We start from the raw sequence: 25320 nt of genomic DNA, 5'->3' as shown, positions 1-25320 counted from the left end.
TCTTAGTTTAAGCCTTTTCGCGGGATTGTTATCTCACAATCAGGGTTGCTATCTCTGACTAGTTCCCTCAGATTATCCTTGGGGTATTCAGGCCCAGTCCTTACCCAAAGCACTGCAGCCCGTGCCTCTCTGTTCAGCCCCCACTTGCTAGTGATGGATGTGAGCGTCTGGGCTGCTGCTCCACTGGGAGTTGCTGTTAGGCACATAATCTGTGGGTTTTAATTATTTATTCATTTTTCCTCCCAGTTATTTGCCCTCTGAGATTCCAAAGCTCGCCACAGACCCACCAGAGAGAGTGCTTCCTGGTGTTTGGAAACTTCTCTCTTTTTTAAGTCTCCCTTCCCAGGACGGATGTCCGTCCCTACCTCTCTTGTCTCTCTCTTTATCTTTTATATTTTGTCCTACCTCCTTTCGAAGACAATGGGCTGCCTTTCTGGGTGCCTGATGTCCTCTGCCAGCATTCAGAAGTAGTTTTGTGGAATTTGCTCAGCGTTCAAATGTTCTTTTGATGAATTTGTAGGGGAGAAAGTGGTCTCTCCATCCTATGCCTCCACCATTTTAGGACTGCCTGAAAAACAGTTTCTAAAAGATTAAGTTTTCCAGAAAGCTGTAGCTTCACAATGTACTGAGTCTATCATGTTAAAATATGCATTAGGCACAAATATATAAACTATGAAACAAGCCAGTGTTCTTCAACAATCTGAGCAAAGATAAAATGCCTAACAGACAACATGGATGGATGACTCGCAAAGGATGGGCTCTTTTTACTTTAAGCACCAGAAAAAATGGGGAGAGCAGAAATACATGAGTGTGTTCAGTTATATACACTGAACTGAACATTTGGCACTAGGAATCAGAGTATTATGTCATACAGCATTAGCACATATTATAAAAGTGCATAGTGTCAAAGGAATAGAAACTGCCAGCGTTCAAAAGCAGCTTTCTCAACTAAGCAATAAAACACTCGACAGTTTGTCTCTCTGTTGTCTATCACTGAATACAATGGTAGAAACTTTGAAACGACAAAAGGAGCTGTAACTCCTTTTATTTTCTACATTTAAAATCAAACAGAAAACAAACAAATTTTGTTGTACATGAACATTTACAAAGTACATTGTTTGTACAGGAGAGGATTAAGACACAAAATGTGTTTAAAGAGAATCAAAAGTGGTTGGGTTTAAGCACCTCACACAGCTTTCCAATGGTACTCAGGGAGAGCAACTGCATAATTGGTGGCAATAAAGTTGTAGAGTTCTCTACATGGTATTTTAGGAAATCATGAAGATAATTCATTAAGTAATAAAGCAAGGCTCTTCTCATCCAGAAATGTATAGGCCAACACTGCTCCAATTCTTACAAACAATCTCAGGAGATTTGAGGCCCTGTACACCTGGGACATGGATGCATCAGGGCAGTCGACAAGGATCTCAGCATATGTGGCCTCTCAAATTTGTAGAGCAGTTGAGTGTCCAGCATCACATTGAAGTACATCTTTATCCCAGCCAAAACTCATTGATTGCATACTCCTTATTATCTATGCTTCTTCAAGATTTCCTGTATTTTGTATAATCCTGTAAAATGGAGGGCTTAACTGGTGGCTTAGCAGTAAAGAATCTGCCTTCAAGCAGGGGCTAGAGGACAAACAGGTTCCATCCATGGGTCAGAAAGATCCTCTGGAGCAGAGCATGGTGTAATCTACTCCAGAATTCCTGCAGGGAGAATACCATGCAGAGAGGAGCGTGTTGAGTTATGGTCCAAGGGGTGGCAAAGAGTTTACACTACTGAAGCTACATACAATGCATGAACTAAAATGGAATCAACATTCGTCTTTATGGCAAATTGTAGCTAGTTCATTTCATAAAGAAGGGGCCCATGCAAGCACAGCACTCTCTCATCTCCTGGGAAGTTAGACTCTGGGTCCTGCTTCCAGAACATTGATAAGAGAATTGCTGCTGCAGCCTCCTTCTCCCACCAGCCTTGACTACTGCCCCCTACTCGCTCCCGGACCCAGCTGAGGGTTAGATGTGCCATCAGGCATTGCCAGCTGTATGTCTTGTGCCCAATTTGCCAGCAGCCCCAGACCACCCAGCATCCGGACCTACAATATTTTGTTGAGGACCTCAATATTTCAGTAGAAGGAGGAAGAAGACTGAGACAATAAACTTGGACCTTTAAGGTTCAGATAGTAAAGAAACATTTTGGGGGCAGGAGCGACAGGAGACATAGGTTTGATCCCTACGTCAGCAAGGTACACTGGACAAGGGCATGGTAAACCCCTCCATTATTCTTGCCTGGAGAATCGCATGGACAGAGGGTCCTGGTGTCCTACATTCATGGGGATGAAACGAGTCAGATGCGACTTAAGCTACGAAACACTCTCGCACTACATTGGAATCCATATTCTTCTTGACAGATAGATGAAGGAGCTTGTATTGGCCGGGTACTTATGCCCCAGTCATCAACAAGCCACCGTTTGAGTTTTTAGGAATCGTGACTTTGACTTCAGCTCTACTCATGAGTGTTTACACTCTGTCAAGCATAGGATCCACTTCAGCCCTTCTGCGGCAACAAGGATGCGGTGTTTCAATGGGACTGTGGCCATCTCCAGTCTTCAGTTGTTTTCTTGTCCTTTTCAACTTCTGTCTGCTGCATCGTACCAGGCTTCTGGCCAGGGCAGCCCCTCGACTGCTGCTTCTTGACTGTCTGTTTGAAATTCTGCTTGCTGCTGCAAATTCACAGCCACAGGCTTGAGGACTCTGCTTTCTGGAACCCATTCCAACCACTGCAATGTGTGAAGTATGTCATTTGGTTGTCTTCTATGGCAACTTGTAACTACTTCATTTCAAAGAAGAGGCCCATGCTAGCACAGCAGTCTCTCACCCTCCTGGGAATTTATGCTCCTGGTCCTGTTTCTGCACTGTTGATAAGAGATTCACTGCATCTGCCACCTCCTTCTCCCACCAGACCTGACTACTGTCCCTACTCTCTCCCCAACCCAGCTGTGGGTTAGATTCGCCGTCAGGCATTGCCAGCTGTACGTCTTGGGCCCCATTTGACAGCGACCACAACCACCCAGCATCTGGACCTACAATATTTTGTTGAGGACCTCAAAATTTCGTCAGAAGGAGGAAGATGACTGAGACAATAAACTTGGTCCTCCAAGGCTCAGACGGCACAGCACCGTTTTTGGAGCCGGAGTGACAGGAGACACAGGTTTGATCCCTGGGTCAGCAAGGTCCCCTGGACGAGGGCATGGTAAACCCCTCCATTATTCTTGCCTGGAGAATCCCATGGACAGAGGGTCCTGGTGGCCTACAGTCATGGGGATGCATCAAGTCTGATACGACTTAAGCTTGGAACTGAGCTCACACTAGAATGGAATGTACATTCTTCTTGACAGATAGATGAAGCAGCTTGTTTTGGCTGGGTACTTAGGCCCTAGTCATCAACGAGCCACTGTTTGAGTTTTTCAGGAATCGTGACTTGACTTTCAGCTGTACTTGTGAATGCCTCCCCTCTTTCAAGCCTAGGATCTATTTGAGGCCTTCTGTGGCAACGAGGATGCGGTATCTCACTGGGACTGCCGCCATCTCCAGTCTTCGGTCGTTTCCTTGTCCTTTTCACTTCAACGCTTGTCTGCTTCATCCAACCAGGCAGCCCCTCGCCTGCTGCTTCCTGACTGGCTCTTTGAAGTTCTCCTTGCTTCTGTAAATTGATAGCCACAGGCTTGAGGCCTCTGCTTTCTGGAACCCATTCCAACCACTGCAATGTGTGAAGTATGTCATTTGGTGGTCTTCTATGGCAACCTGTAGCTACTTCATTTCCTAAAGAAGAGGCCCACAAAACCACAGCACTCTCCCAGACTCCTGGGAATTTATGCTCCCGGTCCTGCTTCTGCACCCTTGATAAGAGATTCGCTGCAGCTGCCGACTCCTTCTCCCACCAGACCTGACTACTGCGTCTGCTCTCTCCCCGACCAAGCTATGGGTAAGATGCGCCTTGAGGCATCACCAGCTGTACGTCTTGGGCCCCATTTGCTAGCATCTGCAGACAGCCCAGTACCCAGACCTGCAGTGTTTTGTTGAGGATCTCAATATTTCATCACAAGGAGGAAGACGACTGAGACAATAAACTTGGTCCTCCAAGGCTCAGATGGCACAGAACCGTTTTTGGAGCAGGAGTGACAGGAGACACAGGTTTGATTCCTGGGTCAGCAAGGTCCCCTGGACGAGGACATGGTAAACCCCTCCATTATTCTTGCCTGGAGAATCGCATGGACAGAGGGTTCTGGTGGCCTACGGTCATGGGGATGCATCAAGTCAGAAGTGATTTAAGCTTGGAACCAGGCTTGCAGTAGAATGGAATCCACATTCTTCTTGACAGGTAGATGAAGGAGCTTGTTTTGGCCGGGTAATTAAGGCCCCGTCATCTACAGGCCACCGTTTGAGTTTTTCAGGAATCGTGATTTGACTTTCAGCTGTACTCATGAATGATTCCTCTCTTTCAAGCCTAGGATCTACTTGAGGCCTTCTGTGGCAAGGAGGATGCGGTGTGTCACTGGGACTGCCGCCATCTCCAGTCTTCGGTCCTTTCGTTGTCCTTTTCACTTCAACGTTTGTCTGCTGTGTCGCACCAGGCAGCCCCTCGCCAGCTGCTTCCTGACTGGCTCTTTGAAGTTCTCCTTGCTTCTGTAAATTGATAGCCACGGGCTTGAGGCCTCTGCTTTCTGGAACCCATTCCAACCACTGCAATGTGTGAAGTATGTCATTTGGTGGTCTTCTATGGCAACCTGTAGCTACTTCGTTTCCTAAAGAAGAGGCCCACAAAAGCACAGCATCTCCCAGGCTCCTGGGAATTTATGCTCCCGGTCCTGCTTCTGCACCATTGATAAGATATTCGCTGCTGCTGCTGCTGACTCCTTCTCCCACCAGACCTGATTACTGCATCTGCTCTCTCCTTGACCCAGCTGTGGGTTAGATGCGCCGTGAGGTATCACCAGCTGTACGTCTTGGGCCCCATTTGCCAGAGTGCGCAGACAGCCCAGTACCCAGACCTGCAGTGTTTTGTTGAGGATCTCAATATTTCGTCACAAGGAGGAAGACGACCGAGACAATAAACTTGGTCCTCCAAGGCTCAGACGGCACAGAACCGTTTTTGGAGCAGGAGTGACAGGAGATGCAGGTTTGATCCCTGGGTCAGCAAGGTCCCCTGGACGAGGGCATGGTAAGCCCCTCCATTATTCTTACCTGGAGAATCGCATGGACAGAGGGTCCTGGTGGCCTATGGTCATGGGGATGCATCAAGTCAGAAGTGATTATGCTTGGAACCAGGCTCGCACTTGAATGGAATCCACATTCTTCCTGACAGATAGATGAAGGAGCTTGTTTTGGCCAGGTACTTAAGGCCCCGTCATCTACAGGCCACCGTTTGAATTTTTCAGGAATCGTGATTTGACTTTCAGCTGTACTCATGAATGATTCCTCTCTTTCAAGCCTAGGATCTACTTGAGGCCTTCTGTGGCAAGGAGGATGCGGTGTGTCACTGGGACTGCCGCCATCTCCAGTCTTCGGTCCTTTCGTTGTCCTTTTCACTTCAACGTTTGTCTGCTGTGTCGCACCAGGCAGCCCCTCGCCAGCTGCTTCCTGACTGGCTCTTTGAAGTTCTCCTTGCTTCTGTAAATTGATAGCCACGGGCTTGAGGCCTCTGCTTTCTGGAACCCATTCCAACCACTGCAATGTGTGAAGTATGACATTTGGTGGTCTTCTATGGCAACCTGTAGCTACTTCATTTCCTAAAGAAGAGGCCCACGAAAGCACAGCACTCTCCCAGGCTCCTGGGAATTTATGCTCCCGGTCCTGCTTCTGCACCGTTGATAAGAGATTCGCTGCTGCTGCCGACTCCTTCTCCCACCAGACCTGACTACTGCGTCTGCTCTCTCCTCGACCAAGCTATGGGTTAGATGCGCCGTGAGGCATCGCCAGCTCTATGTCTTGGGCCCCATTTGCTAGCGTCCAGAGACAGCCCAGGACCCAGACCTGCAGTGTTTTGTTGAGGATCTCAATATTTCGTCACAAGGAGGAAGACGACTGAGACAATAAACTTGGTCCTCCAAGGCTCAGACGGCACAGAACCGTTTTTGGAGCAGGAGTGACAGGAGACGCAGGTTTGATCCCTGGGTCAGCAAGGTCCCCTGGACGAGGACATGGTAAACCCCTCCATTATTCTTGCCTGGAGAATCGCATGGACAGAGGGTTCTGGTGGCCTACGGTCATGGGGATGCATCAAGTCAGAAGTGATTTAAGCTTGGAACCAGGCTTGCAGTAGAATGGAATCCACATTCTTCTTGACAGGTAGATGAAGGAGCTTGTTTTGGCCGGGTAATTAAGGCCCCGTCATCTACAGGCCACCGTTTGAGTTTTTCAGGAATCGTGATTTGACTTTCAGCTGTACTCATGAATGATTCCTCTCTTTCAAGCCTAGGATCTACTTGAGGCCTTCTGTGGCAAGGAGGATGCGGTGTGTCACTGGGACTGCCGCCATCTCCAGTCTTCGGTCCTTTCGTTGTCCTTTTCACTTCAACGTTTGTCTGCTGTGTCGCACCAGGCAGCCCCTCGCCAGCTGCTTCCTGACTGGCTCTTTGAAGTTCTCCTTGCTTCTGTAAATTGATAGCCACGGGCTTGAGGCCTCTGCTTTCTGGAACCCATTCCAACCACTGCAATGTGTGAAGTATGTCATTTGGTGGTCTTCTATGGCAACCTGTAGCTACTTCGTTTCCTAAAGAAGAGGCCCACAAAAGCACAGCATCTCCCAGGCTCCTGGGAATTTATGCTCCCGGTCCTGCTTCTGCACCATTGATAAGATATTCGCTGCTGCTGCTGCTGACTCCTTCTCCCACCAGACCTGATTACTGCATCTGCTCTCTCCTTGACCCAGCTGTGGGTTAGATGCGCCGTGAGGTATCACCAGCTGTACGTCTTGGGCCCCATTTGCCAGAGTGCGCAGACAGCCCAGTACCCAGACCTGCAGTGTTTTGTTGAGGATCTCAATATTTCGTCACAAGGAGGAAGACGACCGAGACAATAAACTTGGTCCTCCAAGGCTCAGACGGCACAGAACCGTTTTTGGAGCAGGAGTGACAGGAGATGCAGGTTTGATCCCTGGGTCAGCAAGGTCCCCTGGACGAGGGCATGGTAAGCCCCTCCATTATTCTTACCTGGAGAATCGCATGGACAGAGGGTCCTGGTGGCCTATGGTCATGGGGATGCATCAAGTCAGAAGTGATTATGCTTGGAACCAGGCTCGCACTTGAATGGAATCCACATTCTTCCTGACAGATAGATGAAGGAGCTTGTTTTGGCCAGGTACTTAAGGCCCCGTCATCTACAGGCCACCGTTTGAATTTTTCAGGAATCGTGATTTGACTTTCAGCTGTACTCATGAATGATTCCTCTCTTTCAAGCCTAGGATCTACTTGAGGCCTTCTGTGGCAAGGAGGATGCGGTGTGTCACTGGGACTGCCGCCATCTCCAGTCTTCGGTCCTTTCGTTGTCCTTTTCACTTCAACGTTTGTCTGCTGTGTCGCACCAGGCAGCCCCTCGCCAGCTGCTTCCTGACTGGCTCTTTGAAGTTCTCCTTGCTTCTGTAAATTGATAGCCACGGGCTTGAGGCCTCTGCTTTCTGGAACCCATTCCAACCACTGCAATGTGTGAAGTATGACATTTGGTGGTCTTCTATGGCAACCTGTAGCTACTTCATTTCCTAAAGAAGAGGCCCACGAAAGCACAGCACTCTCCCAGGCTCCTGGGAATTTATGCTCCCGGTCCTGCTTCTGCACCGTTGATAAGAGATTCGCTGCTGCTGCCGACTCCTTCTCCCACCAGACCTGACTACTGCGTCTGCTCTCTCCTCGACCAAGCTATGGGTTAGATGCGCCGTGAGGCATCGCCAGCTCTATGTCTTGGGCCCCATTTGCTAGCGTCCAGAGACAGCCCAGGACCCAGACCTGCAGTGTTTTGTTGAGGATCTCAATATTTCGTCACAAGGAGGAAGACGACTGAGACAATAAACTTGGTCCTCCAAGGCTCAGACGGCACAGAACCGTTTTTGGAGCAGGAGTGACAGGAGACGCAGGTTTGATCCCTGGGTCAGCAAGGTCCCCTGGACGAAGGCACGGTAAACCCCTCCATTATTCTTGCCTGGAGAATCGCATGGACAGAGGGTCCTGGTGGCCTACGGTCATGGGGATGCATCAAGTCAGATGTGATTAAGCTTGGAACCAGGCTCGCACTAGAATGGAATCCACATTCTTCCTGACAGATAGACGAAGGAGCTTGTTTTAGCCAGGTACTTATGCCCCAGTAATCAACAAGCCACCGTTTGAGTTTTTCTGGAATCGTGACTTTTTCTTTCCACTGTACTCATGAATGTCTCCTCTCTTTCAAGCCTAGGATCTACTTGAGGCCTGCTGTGGCAACGAGGATGTGGTGTGTCACTGGGAATGCCGCCATCTCCAGTCCTTGACCCTTTTGTTGTCCTTTTCACTTCAACGTTTGTCTTTGCATCACACCAGGCAGCCCCTCGTTGCTGCTTCCTGACTAGCTCTTTGAAGTTCTCCTTGCTTCTGTAAATTGATAGCCAGGGGCTTTAGGTCTCTGCTTTCTGGAACCTATTCCAATCACTGTAATGTTTGAAGTATGTCATTTGGTTGTCTTTATGGCATCTTGTAGCTACTTCATTTCCTAAAGAAGAGCCCCACGAAAGCACAGCACTCTCCCAACCTCCTGGGAATTTATGCTCCAGGTCTTGCTTCTGCACTGTTGATGAGAGATTCGCTGCTGCCTCTGCCTGCTTCTCCCACTGGACCTGACTACTGCGTCTGCTCTCTCCCCAACCCAGATGTGGGTTAAATGTGCCGTCAGGCATCGCCAGCTATATGACTTCGGCAAGATTTGCCGGCAAGGCAGTCCAGCCAGCATCCAGACCTGCAGTGTTTTGTTGAGGATCTCAGTATTTCATCACAAGGAGGAAGACGACTGAGACCATAAACTTGGTCCTCCAAGGGTCAGATGGCACAGAACCGTTTTTGGAGCAGGAGTGACAGGGGACACAGGTTTGATCCCTAGGTCAGCAAGGTCCCCTGGACAAGGGCATGGTAAACCCCTCCATTATTCTTGCCTGGACAATCACATGGACAGAGGGTCCTGGTGGTCTACGGTCATGGGGATGCATCAAGTCAGATGTGATTAAGCTTGGAACCATGCTCACACTAGAATGGAATCCACATTCTTCTTGACAGATAGATGAAGCAGCTTGTTTTGGCCGCGTACTTACGCCCCCGTCATCTACAAGCCACCGTTTGAATTTTTCAGGAATTGAGATGTGACATCAGCTCTGCTCATGACTGTTTCCTTGCTTTCAAGCTTAGGGTCTTCTCGAGCCCTCATCTGGCGAGGAGGCTACAGTGTCTCACCGGGTCTGCCACCATCTCCAGTCTTCATTTGGTTCTTTTTCGTTTTCACTTCAACATTTATCTTCCATATTACACCAGTCTTCTTGCTAGGGGCAGCCTCTATCGCCTGCATCTTCCTCTCTGCATTCCACTCCGGAGTGATCTTTGGAGTTTTTCCTGCTTCTGTAGATAGGGAACCATGTTCCTGAGGACTCTGCTTTATGGAACCCATTCCAACCACTGTAGTGTGTGAAGGATGTCCCTTGGTTATCTTTAATGGAAACTTGTAGCTACTTCATTTCATAAAGAAGAGGCCCTCACCAGCACAGCCTCTCTCATCCTCCTGGGAATTTAGGGTTCGGGTCCTGCTTCTGTACTGTTGCTAAGAGATTGACTACCTCTGCCGCCGCCTTCTGCCACCAGCCCTGACTACTGCCCCCTCCTCTTTCCCCCACCCAGGTCGTTGTCAGACACGTTGTCAGACATGCCATCAGGCATCACCAACTTGACATCTTGGGCCTGATTTGCCCTCGTCTGCAGCCCGCCCAGCACCCAGACCTGCAATATTTTGTTGATGACCTCAATATTTGATAAAAGTTTAGAAGATGACTGAGATAATTAATTTGGCCTTACAAGACTCAGATTATTAAGAATCTGTTTTTAACATGGAAGACCCAATTAAGTCCCTGCGTCAGGAAGATACCCTCCAGAACGGAATGACCACCCACTCCAGTATTCTTGCCTGGAGAATTCCATGGACTCAAATGCCCAGCAGGCTACAGTCCTTTGGGTCGCAAAGATTCAGACACGACTGAGGGACTTAACACTTACTTTTTCAGGCTCCCATTACCAAGGAAATGGGCATATTGTACGTATAGCATATGCGCTTCTCCAAAGAGAAAATTATTTTTCCATCATACTTGGTTACCTGAATTTATCTGTGTCTTTAATCATTCATTTCCATTTTACATAAATAGGTAACATATCTCTTTTGTAAAGATATGTATGTAAAAGTTAAATAATAAGAATAATATGAAAAATGTTTACTGAGCACCAGGATGTGTTTCATTGGATTTTTTCCCCCATTTTTTTCATTTTCTCCTCTTAAATTAATGGTCCTGTGGTATAGTTATTGTTTCCATTTTTTAAATTTATTTATTTCAAATAAATTTATTTTAATTGAAAGCTAATTACTTTACAATATTGTAGTGGTTTTGCCATACACTAACATGAATCCATCACCGGTATACATGTGTTCCCCATCCTGTAAGACTTAAAACATTTAACAGATTTCTGAATTCTCAGAAATATTCAATGGTGAACCAGAAGAAAAACCCAGGTATTCTAGTTTCCAGAACCTGTGGTCTTGTGTGTTAAGTCATAGTAATAGCAGTCTCTATCCTATTTTTTCTCTTACCTTGAGCTGTCAGTTATGGGTTTTCCCTCTAGTACCCATATCTTCAATATCCCTAAATTTGCACATTCCCTTCAGTCTATAACTATGCCTAATTTTTTCCATTAAAATATTAAAAGTGTTCAAGATGGCCAAGTAGAAAGACAGGCACTCCTCTCCTCCTGCAAGAGCAACAAAATTGCAAATAACCTGTTTAACACTCAGTGGCAGGTGAATGCTGGAACCCACCAGAAAAAGATACCACGTGTCCAAAGACAAAGAAGAAGCCACAGTGAGCCAGTAGGAGAGGCACAATCACGATGAAATCAATTCCCATACTTGCCAGATGAATGACCCACAGACTGGAGAACAATACCAATCAAGTTCTTGCACTATTGTGAAGGTTCTGAAACCCATATCAGGCTTCCCAGCCTGGAGATCCAACAAAGGATCAAGGAAGTCCCTGGCAATCTGGCCTTGAGGGCCAGTGGGATTTGATCATAGGACTTCCTGAGGACTGAGGGAAAGACAGCGGTGAGGGCACAACCAAAAGTTTTGTATGTACCATGACCCAGAGGAGAAGAGCAGTGACCCCACAGGAGACTGGACAAAAACTGCCTGCCAGTGTTGGAGGGCCTCCTGTGGAGGCATGCATCAGGTGTGGCTCACCACAGGAAGGGGGCACTGGAAAGTCCCCTTTGGTGTAAACCCTCTTGGAGGTCACCAGTAACCCTACCATAGAGCCCTTCAGACCTCAGGGCTGGGTCTCCTCAGGCCAAACAACTACCAAGGAAGAAGTGCAACCCCATTCATCAGATAATTGGATTAGAGCTTTACTGAGCAAGGCCCTGCCCAATAGAGCAAGACACATTTTTTCCTGTTGCCAGTCCCTCCCATCAGGAAGCTTACACAAGCCTCTTAGCCGCATCCATCAGAGGGCAGATGGAAGAAGCAAGAAGCAGCATAGTCACACAGCAGCTAAAACAAAAACCATATTATAGAAAGTTAATCATGATAAAAAAGAATGTTATGTCCCTTTTGGCTAAGCTGGGAAAGCACTTGCTCCCAATGTGGGAGACCTGGGTTCAATCCCTGGGTTGGGAAGATCCCCTGGAGAAGGGAAAGGCTACCTATTCCAGTATTCTGTCCTAGAAAATTCCATGGATGGTATAGTCCATGGGGTCTCAAAGGGTTGGACAGGACTGAGCAACTTTCACTTGTCCAAGATGAATGGACAAGATAAAATCCCAGAAAACAACTAAATAAAGTGGAGATAGGCAACCTTCCACAAAAAGACTTCAGAGTAATGATTGTGAAGATGACCCAGGATCTCGGGAAAAGAATGGAGTCAAAGACTGTGAAGATGCAAAAAAAGTTTACCAAAAACCTAGAAGACCTAAAGAACAAACAGATAACTAATACACTAAAAGAAATCAAAAGCAGAATAACTGAGGCAGAGAATTGGTAAATGACCCAGAGGACAGAATGGTGGAAATCACTGCCACAGAACATAATATAGAAAAAGAATGAAAAGTAAACAGCCTAAGAGACCTCTGGGAGAACATTAAATGTACCAACATATGCATTATAGAGGTCTCAGGAGGAGAGAGAGAGAAAGGACCTGAAAAAATACTTGAAGAGATAATAGCTGAAGAATTCCTGAACATGGAAAGGAAATAATCAACCAAGTCCTGGAAACAGAGTCCCAGGAAAGTTAAACCCAAGGAGGAACACACCAAAAACACAGAGTAATCAAACTGACAAAAATTAAGGACAGGTAAAATATTAAAAGCAACAAGGGAAAAATGACAGATAACATACAAGGGACTCCCATCAGGCTATCAGCTGATTTCTCAACAGAAACTCGAAGTCAGAAGGGAATGGCATTTAAAGTGATGAAAGGGAAGAACCTGCAACCAAGACTAGACTACCCAGCAAGATTCTCCTTCATATTTGATGGAGAAATCAAAAGCTTTCCAGACAAGCAAAAGTTAAGAGAATTCAGCACCACCAAACCAGCTTTACAACAAATTACTAAAGGGTCTTCTCTAGGCAGGAAACACAAGAGAAGGAAAAGACCTACAGAAAATAAACCCAAAACAATTAAGAAAATGGTAATAAGGTCATGCATATTGATAATTACCGTAAATGTAAATGGATTAAAGGCACCAAACAAAAAACATAGATGGAGTGGGTGGATGCTTGCACTTACTACATGACTCGACTTAACCCCCCCCCCAAATTTTATGTAATTATTTTACATTGTTAATCATATTCCTACTATGGCTTGCAATTGTACTTATCTTTTATTTTTTGTTTGGCTGTTGATTGTGAAAACTGATAAATATCTTTTACTGTTGTGATTATGTAACCATTACTTAATATCATTGTATTATGATTGGTCAACAGAAAAATAATAGAACTCAAGAACTAGTAGAAACATCTGTAATCACATTTTAAAATCCAGATGCATATCAGAATTATCTTGAATTTTTTTGAAAAATACAAATGCTCAAGAATTGCTTTTTTTTTTTTCCTCCGGAGGTCCAGATATGTTTCCAATGAGTGGTCATGCTGAAAACCAGCTGTACTATATGGTAATTTTTTATCTAGTTTGTTTCAGTTTTTCTATTTCATATTCAGTGCTCCCATTTTATTTAGTTTATGTTCTCTGATTTCTCCATCTCTTTTTCATGTTTTCTCAAGCCTTTATCAAGTGTAGTAAAAAAGGTTTTGTATATATAGAAAACTTAGAATTTTTGCCAAAGTTATGACATTTTGATTCCACTTGTTCGACTTAGTATGAATAGAATGCTAGATTTCTAATTTAAAAATAGATACATAACAAACAACAAAGGTTTTCTGTATGGCATAGGGTACTATAGTCAATAGCTTGTAATAACCTATGATGGAAAATAATTTTAAAAGTAATATATGTGTGTTTGTATAACTGAATCACCTTGCTGTGTACCTGAACCATTGTAAGTCACCTAGACGTCAATAAAATATATATTTAAAAAAAAGAATAAGCAGGTGAAAGAGGAGGAGAAGCAGGAGGAGGAAAAAGAGAAGAAACCTGTCAACTTTGTTTCTCTTTAACTTACTGATGATTTCAGTCGTGCAAACTTCTTAAAAAAAAAACAGACTTCTCAAGTCTTGTCTCCAGTTTTTAACGTACTTATTATTTTTCAGCCCACTCAAAATTAGTTTTGATCTTCAGTTCCTGAAAATGCTTATTCTGAAGTCAGTGACTTCCCACTTGTCTAATCCAACAGTTCTTTATTATACTGTATTTTACTTGACACATATTTAACATTTGCCATGGTTGCCATCTTCATGTACATCTCTCTTGGTTTTCTACAGAATCATTTTATTTTAGTTCTATTTCTTACTTCAATTCTCATTATTTGAATTCTCACCTATATTCTACTTAGGTTTCACTTTTATTGTAAACTCCAGGACTATAAATCTTCCTAAATCTGTATTTAACATGTTCCCTCCAACACCCTTCTAATCTTTCATCTAGACAACTGTAAGCATTTCCTACCTACATTCTCATGTTCTCCCCCTGTATATGGTCATCCTAAATAGCCTTTCAAAACATAAGTATGTTAATATCAGTCACCTGCAGAAACCTTCAGTGACACTTGCCACATATATATTAACCTTTAAACCCTTTAGTATGGTACCTTGGAGTATTGGCAGATTGGTCTCTCCCATTTTTTTGACTCAATCTGTCAGCACTATCCTGCATATATAACACATTACTGTTGTACTCCGTTATTTTGAAATCCCAGAATGCACTATGTTCTTTTACATCTTCAAGCTTTTAAAAATTAATTCTGAATAACTGAAATGTTATCCTTTATCCTTCCATATGCCTATTAAATACTTTATTTTATTTTATTTTTAAACTTTACAATATTGGTTTTGCCAAATATCGAAATGAATCCGCCACAGGTATACATGTGTTCCCCATCCTGAACCCTCCTCCCTCCGCATACCATCCCTCTGGGTTGTCCCAGTGCACCAGCCCCAAGCATCCAGTATCGTGCATCGAACCTGGACTGGCGACACGTACCATATATGATATTATACGTATTTCAATGCCATTCTCCCAAATCATCCCAACCTCTCCCTCTCCCACAGAGTCCAAAAGACTGTTCTATACATCAGTGTCTCTTTTGCTGTCTCGTATACAGGGTTATTGTTACCATCTTTCTAAATTCCATATATATGCATTAAATACTTTTTATCCTTTAAGAAGCACCTAAAATGTGACTTCAGTAAAGTTTAATGTATTTTCTCAGTGAACTATCCTTGATCCTTCTGAGTTCTTGTAACATATACTCACATCTATATATAATACACACTATAAGGTTTTTACATGTATCTTCCACCATATCTGAGACCAAAGAGAGAGATGTATCTTTCTAACGTGAAACTCCCTAGAGATTTCTTAATTTAGAGTCTAGGAAGTAAAAAGGTGCTGGGTTATGGAGGTTAATTGACATGGTTCTTGCTGCCCTGGTTGCTCTAGCAGTAAAGAATCTGCCTGCAGTGTAGGAGCTGCAAGTTCAATCCCTGAGCAAGGAAGATCCACTGAAGGAGGAAATGACAACCCACTCCAGTATTCTTGCCTGGAGAATCCCATGAACAGGAGGAGCCTCGTGGGCTATAGTCCTTAGAGTTGCAAAGAATCGGGCATAACTGAAACAACTTAGCATGCATTACTTTCAGATAGCTAAAAATTACGACTGCGAGTGCCAGAAGATTTAAAAGTAATTATATTTTAAGAAGTGAAGCAATGTAAATGTATGGCAAAAACCACCACAATATCAGAATTAGTCTCCAATTAAATAATTTTTTTAAAGTGAAGCGATAGAAGCTTAGCATTTTTATAGTCTGTGTTTTAATTAATCTTTGCCACATTAAAACCATTCTTCCACTTTATTTAAGGAAATTATTCTTTTCCCAAAGAATAGGGGGGAAATTGTTGCAAACACTCGCGCAGCTTTCTTGTAAAATCAACAGATTGGAGGCCGATGGAATGTGGGATGAATGCAATATCAAAACAACTGCTGAGGTTAATGCTATACCCCAGGAGCTGTAGAAGTTTTGCTCTAATTCTAAGATAAGCTTTATGAATGTATATGCCATTGAAAGGAGAACTTTGAATTATCTGCACATCATTTACATATGTTTAGAAATTTTTTTCAGGATTGAGTAATTTTCCTTACACCATAGTCAATTTAACTGTAAACGAATACACAAAACATTTTAGCTTATTTTGTCTCTGTAGCTTTTTAAAAAAGAAGCTAAATAATTTTGCATCAGTCAAACCAGTGAAAGAGTGAATGCTGTTTTGTAAATATAAGAACATTTTTGCCTAAAAGTTTATCCTTTGGAGCTTGGGATTAACATATATAAAATAGATAACAAGGACCTGCTATATAGCACAGGGAACTATACTCAATATTTATAATCTATAAGGGAAGAGAACCTAAAAATATATGTATAAAAGAGTCACTTTGCTGTACACCTAAATCTAACACAACATTGTAAATCTACTACAATAAAAATAATAGCCGTAAAATTCCCTCTAAAAATGATTTTACGCTTATGTCAAATTTTCGTTTTATAAAATTCAAAATATTATAATGGCTCTTACCTTATGCATGTTTGCAGCCTGGACAATTAACAATCACCTATTGACTGATTTCTCTCACTAGACTCTAAGCCTCTTGTGTCTCCTTTTATCCTGCTGTCATAGTAACACTTCCTTGCATATAATCCTCCTCTGGCTCATCAGTGACTCCAGGATGAAATTTTCTGGTCATAATTGCTCCAAACCTATTTTTCCAGCACTGGATTTCCATTTATCTTCTCTGTATATGCCCTTGCACAAAACTTGCTTTGCCTGACATGTAATGTACTGTTTCACATTACTTAGTCTTTGCACATATTTGTCTCTCTGAAAGGAAGCCCTTTAGTTTCTCCTATCAGTCGTAACTTATTAAAATCTTCAGCTAAATATGGCCTCTTTTTGAAGCTTTTCCCAATTCTTACAGGCAAAATTCATAAATACTCTTCCTTCCAAAGTCATTGTAAATGTCTCAGATGCAATATCTTAGCACATACTATTATTTGGTGTTTGATGCTTTTCTAAGATAGTGAGTTCCCTGTGGGTAGGAACAAGGACTTCTGTACAAGTTTCTGTCACAATTCCCCCAGTGTAATACTTGACACATAAATTCCAATATTGAATGAATAAATTGTACTCTATTTTCTTACAGTGCATTAATATCACGTATATTTATGAAATACTGATTATGTGCCATGTACTCAGCTTAGATACTGGTGATAAGGTGATGAGAAAGACCTCATTCTTGTCAATATGGGAAAGGCAACTACAAACAATACTAATAGGATGCTGTTTTCTGAGTATATATTTTAAATTTTTCTATTTCTCTCTTTCCTTTCATAATGCCATTGTCACAGGTCCTAGATTTTTATTAGGTGCCTACTGACCAGGTAGTTTCACAACTAGACAGTAAAGATCAACCAAAAGTACAGAAACATTTTATCAAATGAAGCATTATAGTTTATAATAAAAAGTATACCACCTCATAGTACAAATGTCATCAAAATTAAAATCATGTATTGCTTTGACTATTTACAAGTTTTTGAAATATTTAGTAAAATAAAGTCCTTTGCTGATGACTAAGCTTTTAAAAAGATATTTTGAATAACAAAGTGTAACAGCATAAGCACAGTCTTTTCAGGTGGTATTTATACATATTTTCTTTCTATCCACATATATTTTACCCATTGTCTTCCGTTTTTGTTTACATTCTTATTTTAATTTTTTGGAGCACTATTTATACATGATTAAAATATTAAGTAACATACAAGATCATTTAACAAATTGCAAGTGTTCCATTCTCTACTACTCCATATCCCCTGTTCCACTTCCCAGAGGTGACAATTTTTATTTATTGGTTTTCAGTCAGCTTTCTCATGATATAAAATATATCTAGTAAATTCTATCCTTTTTAGAGTTGGAATTTGATGAGTCTTGACAGATCTATACAGTTGTGTAATCACTAGCAAACTGAGACCCAGATGATATCTATAACATTCAAAAGTTCCTTCCTGTACCTTTGCAGTCAGTTTTCTTTCCAGAAACTAGTACACAGTAGCAGCGACTGCTCTGTTTCTATCACTATTAGTTTGTATTTTCCAGAAATTAATGGGAAACATACACCAGGTAGTATATATTCTTTTGGGCCTTGCTTTTTAAATGCATTGGAGTTCACCTGTATTGCTTCAGGTATCAATAGTGCATTTTTTTAAACTATTGAGTAGTAGTCTAAGGCAACCATTTTTAACAATTACTATTTTTATTAGTTTTTCAGACTTAATTTGAAATAACACATATTGCTCATTGACTTCTTGATTGAATACATTATCCATTAAGTTTCCTTATTGAAAACCAAGATTTTATGTCACTCTTATACCCTTCCACTTAATCTCTCTATTGGTAATCTTTTTTTAAAAAATTTCCTAGGTTCTTGATTACTATGGTATCTTTAAATTACATACTTAAAACTTTTTCTTATTTCAGTAGCTTTCTTTAGTCTATTGACTTTTGGGATATTTAACTTTATCATCTAAACTTCTACAAATTTCTAATTTTGGAAATGATAATTTATGATTTTTTCCAGTTTTTTGTACTGTGACGTTTCCTTTTTTATTGATTTTTAATGAATGAAATTGTTTCACAGGTCCCTTTGAAAATGCAAATTAGATGGCTCTAGAGTTGTGTTTTTCAGTTTGATTTCTTGTTTCTTAAAATATGTCTTTAAAAACTTTTTTTCCCCTGGGGTTAATAGTTGTGTTTGTTTTCTGTTCTTTGCCTTTCATGTTATTGATTTTCTTCATACCTCTGGGTTTTTGTTTACATATGAGAACAGGCAGTTTGTCTATTTCTTCTAGGTAGTTCCGTTTCCATATAGATGAATTTTCTATAAGGTTTCCCTGTGTTTATGAAGCCTGACTTGGAAATGTGTGTATGTGGGCAAGGCTTATGTATTGACATGTTTCATTTTAAAGTAAGTATGGTGCCAGCCTTGAGGCTAGGATTCTCCCAAAATGCCAGAATGGGAAGAATTTTGCTAATAGCACACACATTCACCTTAAGAGTACATTTTCCTCAAGTTGTCAGCTTACATATTTGTAAAGGAAGGCATCGTTTTACTTTTGCCTAAGTGTATTATGCTCAGCTGCCTGGGTCCTGAGGAATTTATGGGCTTTCCAGGTGGCTCAGTGACAAAGAATCCTCCTACCAAATAGGAGATGCAGGTTCAGTCCCTGGGTTGGGAAGATTCCCTGGAGAAGGAAATGGCTACCTGCTCTAGTATTCTTGCCTGGACGATCCCATGGACAGGAGAGCCTGGCAGGCAACAGACAGTCCATGGGGTCACAAAGAATCAGACACGACTGAGCAACTAAGAAGCAATAGCTCATTTAAGTGCTGAATAATATTCCATTGTCTGGATATTGAGAACATATGACATATGTCCTACAGACAGTACTGTCAAACCAATGCTCTGCTTAAAGCTGTTCGTTTTCAAGTAGCTAATTCGATGAGATAACCCTAGCTAAAGGAGCCAATGGTACTGTTATTTTATTACTATATGCCGCCTTCTTGCTTTGTTAGGCCCCATATAATTTCAGGGGTCTAAAGGAATAAGTCAAATGATATTCAGGCAGATTGCGAGAGTCCCTCTGGGTAAGGCGGGGCAACTCGACTACAAAGTATATACTATAGTTTGCTTAAATTACTCCTTGTATGTGTATACAAATATTTTATTCAGCATCTATCTAATAGCATAAATTTTATTCTCATTTTAAGAACCAGTTTAATCTGTAACATTGATACCTTCACTTAAGATCCACATTGGTATATTGATCAGCAAAATACATTATCTTGTGTCCTAGAAAATATGGGAGGTGTTGCTCCTTATCACACTGGCAAATCACAGTAACCTAAAATTTGTCTACCTACTGAGAATATTGATTACATAAGGGCAACTGTAGATGGACTAGCTATATTTTTTCAAGTTTTCAGAGAGTGCAGCTTTTTTGTTAAACTGTTGATATATATTTATATAAAATGTGTTTATATATGATTTTAAAGATAAATATAATTATATAACTATATTAATATATATTTAATATATTTTAGTTGCTAATATCTACAACAGAAGTAACTTTGTTTTAAAGTAAAAATAAACAAAAAATATAATCTCCAAATACAATTCCAAATTGTAAAATGTCTTTCTTTCTCCCTCCCTTCGTGTTTTCTTTCCTGTCTGTCTCTTCCTTTTGTCTTACTTTCTTCCCCACTGTGGCTGTTTTAAATAGATAACAGAGTAATCTTCAGTGGGGAGGGAGAGGAAAAAAAAACAATTTATTTATTTTATTTTTTAAATTTTATTTTATTTAACTTTACAATATTGTATTAGTTTTGCCATATATCAAAATGAATCTGCCACAGGTATACATGTGTTCCCCATCCTGAACCCTCCTCCCTCCTCCCTCCCCATACCATCCCTCTGGGTCGTCCCAGTGCACCAGTCCCAAGCATCCGGTATTGTGCATCGAACCTGGACTGGCGACTCGTTTCATATATGATATTATACATATATTAATTTAAACCCTAAAGTAATGGTAAGAAATAGCTTAACTGATTTTTCCAGCTGGATCAATAAATTGCTGTGTGAACACCTTATTTTGTATTCTATTTTCCATTTTTTTCCTGCCTTTCATAATGGTTGGAGAATTACAAAATAAGGTGACATACACCTTTATTATTTTTTAGCTGTGCTAATAATTTTAAGTCAATAATAGTTTTAGTGAGCACGTACAATGCACTCTGCAAAGAACTGACAAAGATGAAAATATAAGCTGTCTCCTCACTATAGGAATTCTGAACCTAAGTGTACTTAAGAAAACACATACATTGCTATAGCACAAAGTCAACTGCAGTGAAAGGCACAAGATACTTATCAACAGCTACTTGAGATTTATTTTTGGGCTGTTCATGGGGTTTTATTTAATAAAAATTATTTCTTTGTGAGTGACACCAACATTCCTTTTAATTTTTTAATGAATTGTTTCCCTCCACCTGGTATTTGAACTCTCGAGTTCTGTCTTGGACTTTCTGTTTCACCCTATCAAAAATGTATGTGATTTCATCTACTCCTATTGTGTCAAAATATTGTTGCTATCTTAGTTCTCTGAATTAAGTGTGGGGTAAAGTATTCAAAGAATTTGTGAACATCTCTATTTAAACATCGTAGAGATATCTCAATATCTGCATATTTCGAAATTCAGCTGATAAAATTCTAAAAAATAAAATTCATCTTCCCATTTTCCTATTCTAGTGATAATAGAAGTGATAATCCAAGGCTTCTCCTTGGATACCTCTAATCTAGTGTTTTCCCGAACCATAATGGTTTTATTCCATGTGACCCAAACACTCATCTTGGGTATTATTTCAAATATGTGTATTTCAATGTTGACTTTTTCTCCATTCACACCACCATGATCCTTCTGTAAGACAACAACATCTTTCCTCTGCACCGCCATGATAACACTGTGACAAATATTCTGACTTCTGTCTTTGCTCCACTACAATTCATTCTCTGAACTGCAGCCAGGGTGATAAATCTGATTGAGTCACTCATAAGTTTCCATTACTCTAAAGAAATTATTTTTCAAAGAATTATCAGTAAGGATTACATGTACTGGCTTCCGTTTTTCAATTTTATCTTACATCACTCTTCCCAGGTTTCTAAATCAAGATAGTGGTCTCCTTTCAATTTCTTGAAAATACTAAGTTCCTTCCAACTTCAGGGTCTTTGCAATGCTGCTCCAATAAGCTGAATACTGTTCCCCCATTCTGTTCCCCTAATTTCAATTACGTTTTTAAGTTTCTCCTTAAATGCCTTTTCCCTTAAATTTTCACCCCTTATCTGATCCAAATTAAGTCCTTCATTAAGTTCTCGATAACCTCAAACACCAGCATCGTCAAAGCCTTTAAGTGTGGTTTCTAATTTGTTCACCCATTCATTTGATACTTGAACTCTGAAGTGAACTTTGTTTTTTACCTCCGCACTCTTTCAATATGAAGACTTATTCCACATCTCTGATTTTGATATTAACTACTTCTCTTTAGCATTTTATCCTAGGGTTCAGAGAACTTCCCTACTGTCCTAATCAACAATCCTATGTGATCTGAACCTGAAACTTGGCAGATCATTTCCATGTTATTTCACAAGAACTCCCCCAGAAGCAATATACATCCCTTACAATGATGGAGTTGGCATCTTTCTGCTAGCTTGGTCCATTTTACTATCATCTCTCACGAAGATTATTGTAGTTCCTAACTGCTTTTTATACCTTCAGTCTTGCTTTTCCCCAAGAATTGTTTATACCGCAGTCAATGTAACCTACTTGAAAAGCAAAACTAATGTGACATTCATTTATCTGAATTAAACCTTTCAGTGTTCTGTCATTGAACTTAATATTTCAAAGTCTTCAAAATAAGGGCTTACAAGGCCCTTAATAATCTGGTGTCTACTTTTCATCACATATCCGTCTAACACATAACACCACCTTCTGCTAACATATGTAGTCTTCCACTGCTTCCCCTTTTATTTGCTCTTTTTCTGAATGATTTCATCTAATTTGATGGTTTTAACTACCACCTCTGTATTGACAACTTCAGAATATTGCTTTGCAAGAGATGTGGATTGATTTAAGAGAGAACAGTTTTGAGGAATGGAAGAATGTGTTCAGGTCTATCATAACACCACCATCTTTCAAGTCACCTAAGATAAGCACATAAAAATCTGTGTGCCGTTTTATACTTCTTGTTTCTCCAAATCTCACAGTCAAAAAATCACTTAGGTAACAGATGATTGGGGGCTTAACCAGATTGATTTTGATAGAAATGGTAATTAGTCACATTAAAGGAAAATAATTATACGGTAAATCAATAAGATTTGTTGGTTGATTGAGAGGGAGAAACATTCAAGGATCATTTCCAGATTTCTAGTTGGGGTGTCTGAATGACGGGTGGTACCATTTAATAGGGAAGGCAGGATAAGCATAGTTTTAGTTGTTAAGCTGTGTTTAATTATTTGTGTTGTAGAGTCTAAGATAACATTGGCCTTCCCAGGAGGAGTTATTCAGCAGGAAGTTAGCTATATAATTCTGAAACTTGGGGTAGAGATGTGTTTTGTAACTATAGACACTGTGAGTTAGATGTGATGGTTGGTAAAATAATCATGGGCTAGATTACTCATGGAAAGTATGCAGATTGAAAAGAGTCCTTCTCTAGAGATAAACATCAATATTTACGAGGTCCATGGAATAAGAATAGCCCAGGAAGAAATCAGAAGAAAAAAGTCAGAAGAAGAAATACAAAGAGTATATTATAATGAACATAAAATGTAGTGACAAGTTTCAAGAAGTAGGTTCTGAACAAGAGTGTCAAATGTAGCCTAAAATAGAATAAGGTGGTTGAAATGTGCCCATTTTGTCTAGTATTTAGGAGGTCATTGAAATGTCACAAACATTTCCCAAGAGAATAGTTATGTGAGAATCCTAAATGTCATGGTTTAGGTCATGAATACAAATTGAGAAGAAAAAGAATAATGAGATTGGTTAACAAGAGGTGGGATACTAGGTTAAGGGATAATTCATTTATTCATTCAACTAAACTTTATTGATTTCCTATTGTGTGGCAGGTGTTTTTCTAGGCCTCTGATATACTTCAGTGAATAATTTAAAAAAAGAAAAATATCCTGGCCCTTGCAAAACTTAGATATTATCATGAGAGATGGACAACAGACATACTAAATAATGTATATAGTATATTATAAAGTTAAATATATGAAAAAACTGAACAGAGGAATAACCAGGTGTGCTGCAATGGTCATTTTTTTAAGTATAAAATGCTCAATGCTACTACAAAAAAAAGTCTCCGTTTACACATACTATAATGATATACTTGTCTTTGGATTCATAAAATTTTAGATCTGAAAATTATGAACATAAAGGCAGGGTTTGAAGCTCAGGAAATTATTTTTTGAACTAGCAATTATATTAGACCTTTCATTTTTGTTGTTCATAATTTATACTTGCATACTTTTGACAGCATTTGAAATTGTATGTTATGTCATAACACATTTATAATAACATTTTTAAGCCTAGAAAATAAAAGAACAATACACTAGATTTTAACCCTGGAATACACAGGCATACCTCAGAGATATTGCAGATTTAGTTCCAGACCACTGCAATAAAGTGAGTCACACATTTCTTTTTTGGTTTTCCAGTGCATATAAAAGTTATGTTTGTACAATATTGTAGTCTATTAAGTATGCAATAGCACTATATCTGGAAAAAACAATGTGCATACCTTAATTTAAATATCCTTTACTGCTAAGAATGCTAGTAATCTGTGCCTTCAGCAAGTCATCAGCTTACTAGCTGGTGGAGGGTTTGAAATATTGTGAGAATTACCAAAATGTGATACAGAAACATGAAGTGAGTAACACTGTTAGAAAAGTGGTACCAACAGACTTGTACAATGTTGCCACTAACCATCAATTTATTAAAAAAAAAAAACTATCTGCAAATAAAAAAATCAGTCATGTATCTATATACAAACAAAATGAAAAAAACCTCATTACAATAGCAACAAAAGGAGTAAATACTTAGAAATAAACTTAACTGAAAAGATGGAAGACCTTTATACTGATGAAAGAAAGAAGACACAGATAAATGGAAAGGCATCCCATGTTTAAAGATTGAGAGACTCCATATTGTTAAAATGTCCATACTACCCAAAGTGATCTAAAGATTCAGTGTAATTTCTTAAAAACACTGTAATGGCGTTCTTTACAGAAATAGAGAGTCTTAAAATTCAGATGAAACCACAAAAGCCCCCAAAAGCCAAAATAATATTGAGCAAGAAGAAAAAAGCTGGAGTTATTGCATTGCCTGGTTTCAAAGCCACAGTAACCAAAAGAGTATGGTACTGGCAAAAAGTCAGACATACAGGCCAATGGAACATAATAGAGAGCCCAGAAATAAATCCACATATTTATGGTCAACTGATCTTTGACAAGGGTGCCAGGGAGAGAGAGACAAATACCACATTATCTCACTTATGTGTAGAATCTAAATAGTCAAAGTCATAATGGCAGAGGATAGACTTGTGGTTTTCAGGGACTGGAGGAATAAGAAGATAAGCAGATATCAAATAAGGAGTACAAAGTTTTAGTTATGAAAGATGAAAAATGTATGGCTATCTAATATAAAACAATGGGACTATTTTTAACAATATTGTATACTTGAAATTCACTAAAGAGGTTATATCCTAAGTGTTCTACACACACAG

The 25320-nt window shown here is 40.5% G+C and overlaps 1 pseudogene; it reads right to left on the bottom strand.

The window, feature by feature from the left end:
* Positions 1 to 1186: 1186 nt before the first annotated feature.
* On the bottom strand, positions 1187 to 14281 carry LOC129640382 (mortality factor 4-like protein 1; annotated as a pseudogene).
* Positions 14282 to 25320: the final 11039 nt, after the last annotated feature.

Source organism: Bubalus kerabau, chromosome X (genome assembly GCF_029407905.1).
Source record: "Bubalus kerabau isolate K-KA32 ecotype Philippines breed swamp buffalo chromosome X, PCC_UOA_SB_1v2, whole genome shotgun sequence".
NCBI classification, from domain to species: Eukaryota; Metazoa; Chordata; class Mammalia; order Artiodactyla; family Bovidae; genus Bubalus; species Bubalus kerabau.
Note: the sequence above shows the minus strand (reverse complement) of the source record. Positions and strands in the feature narration are given on the sequence as shown.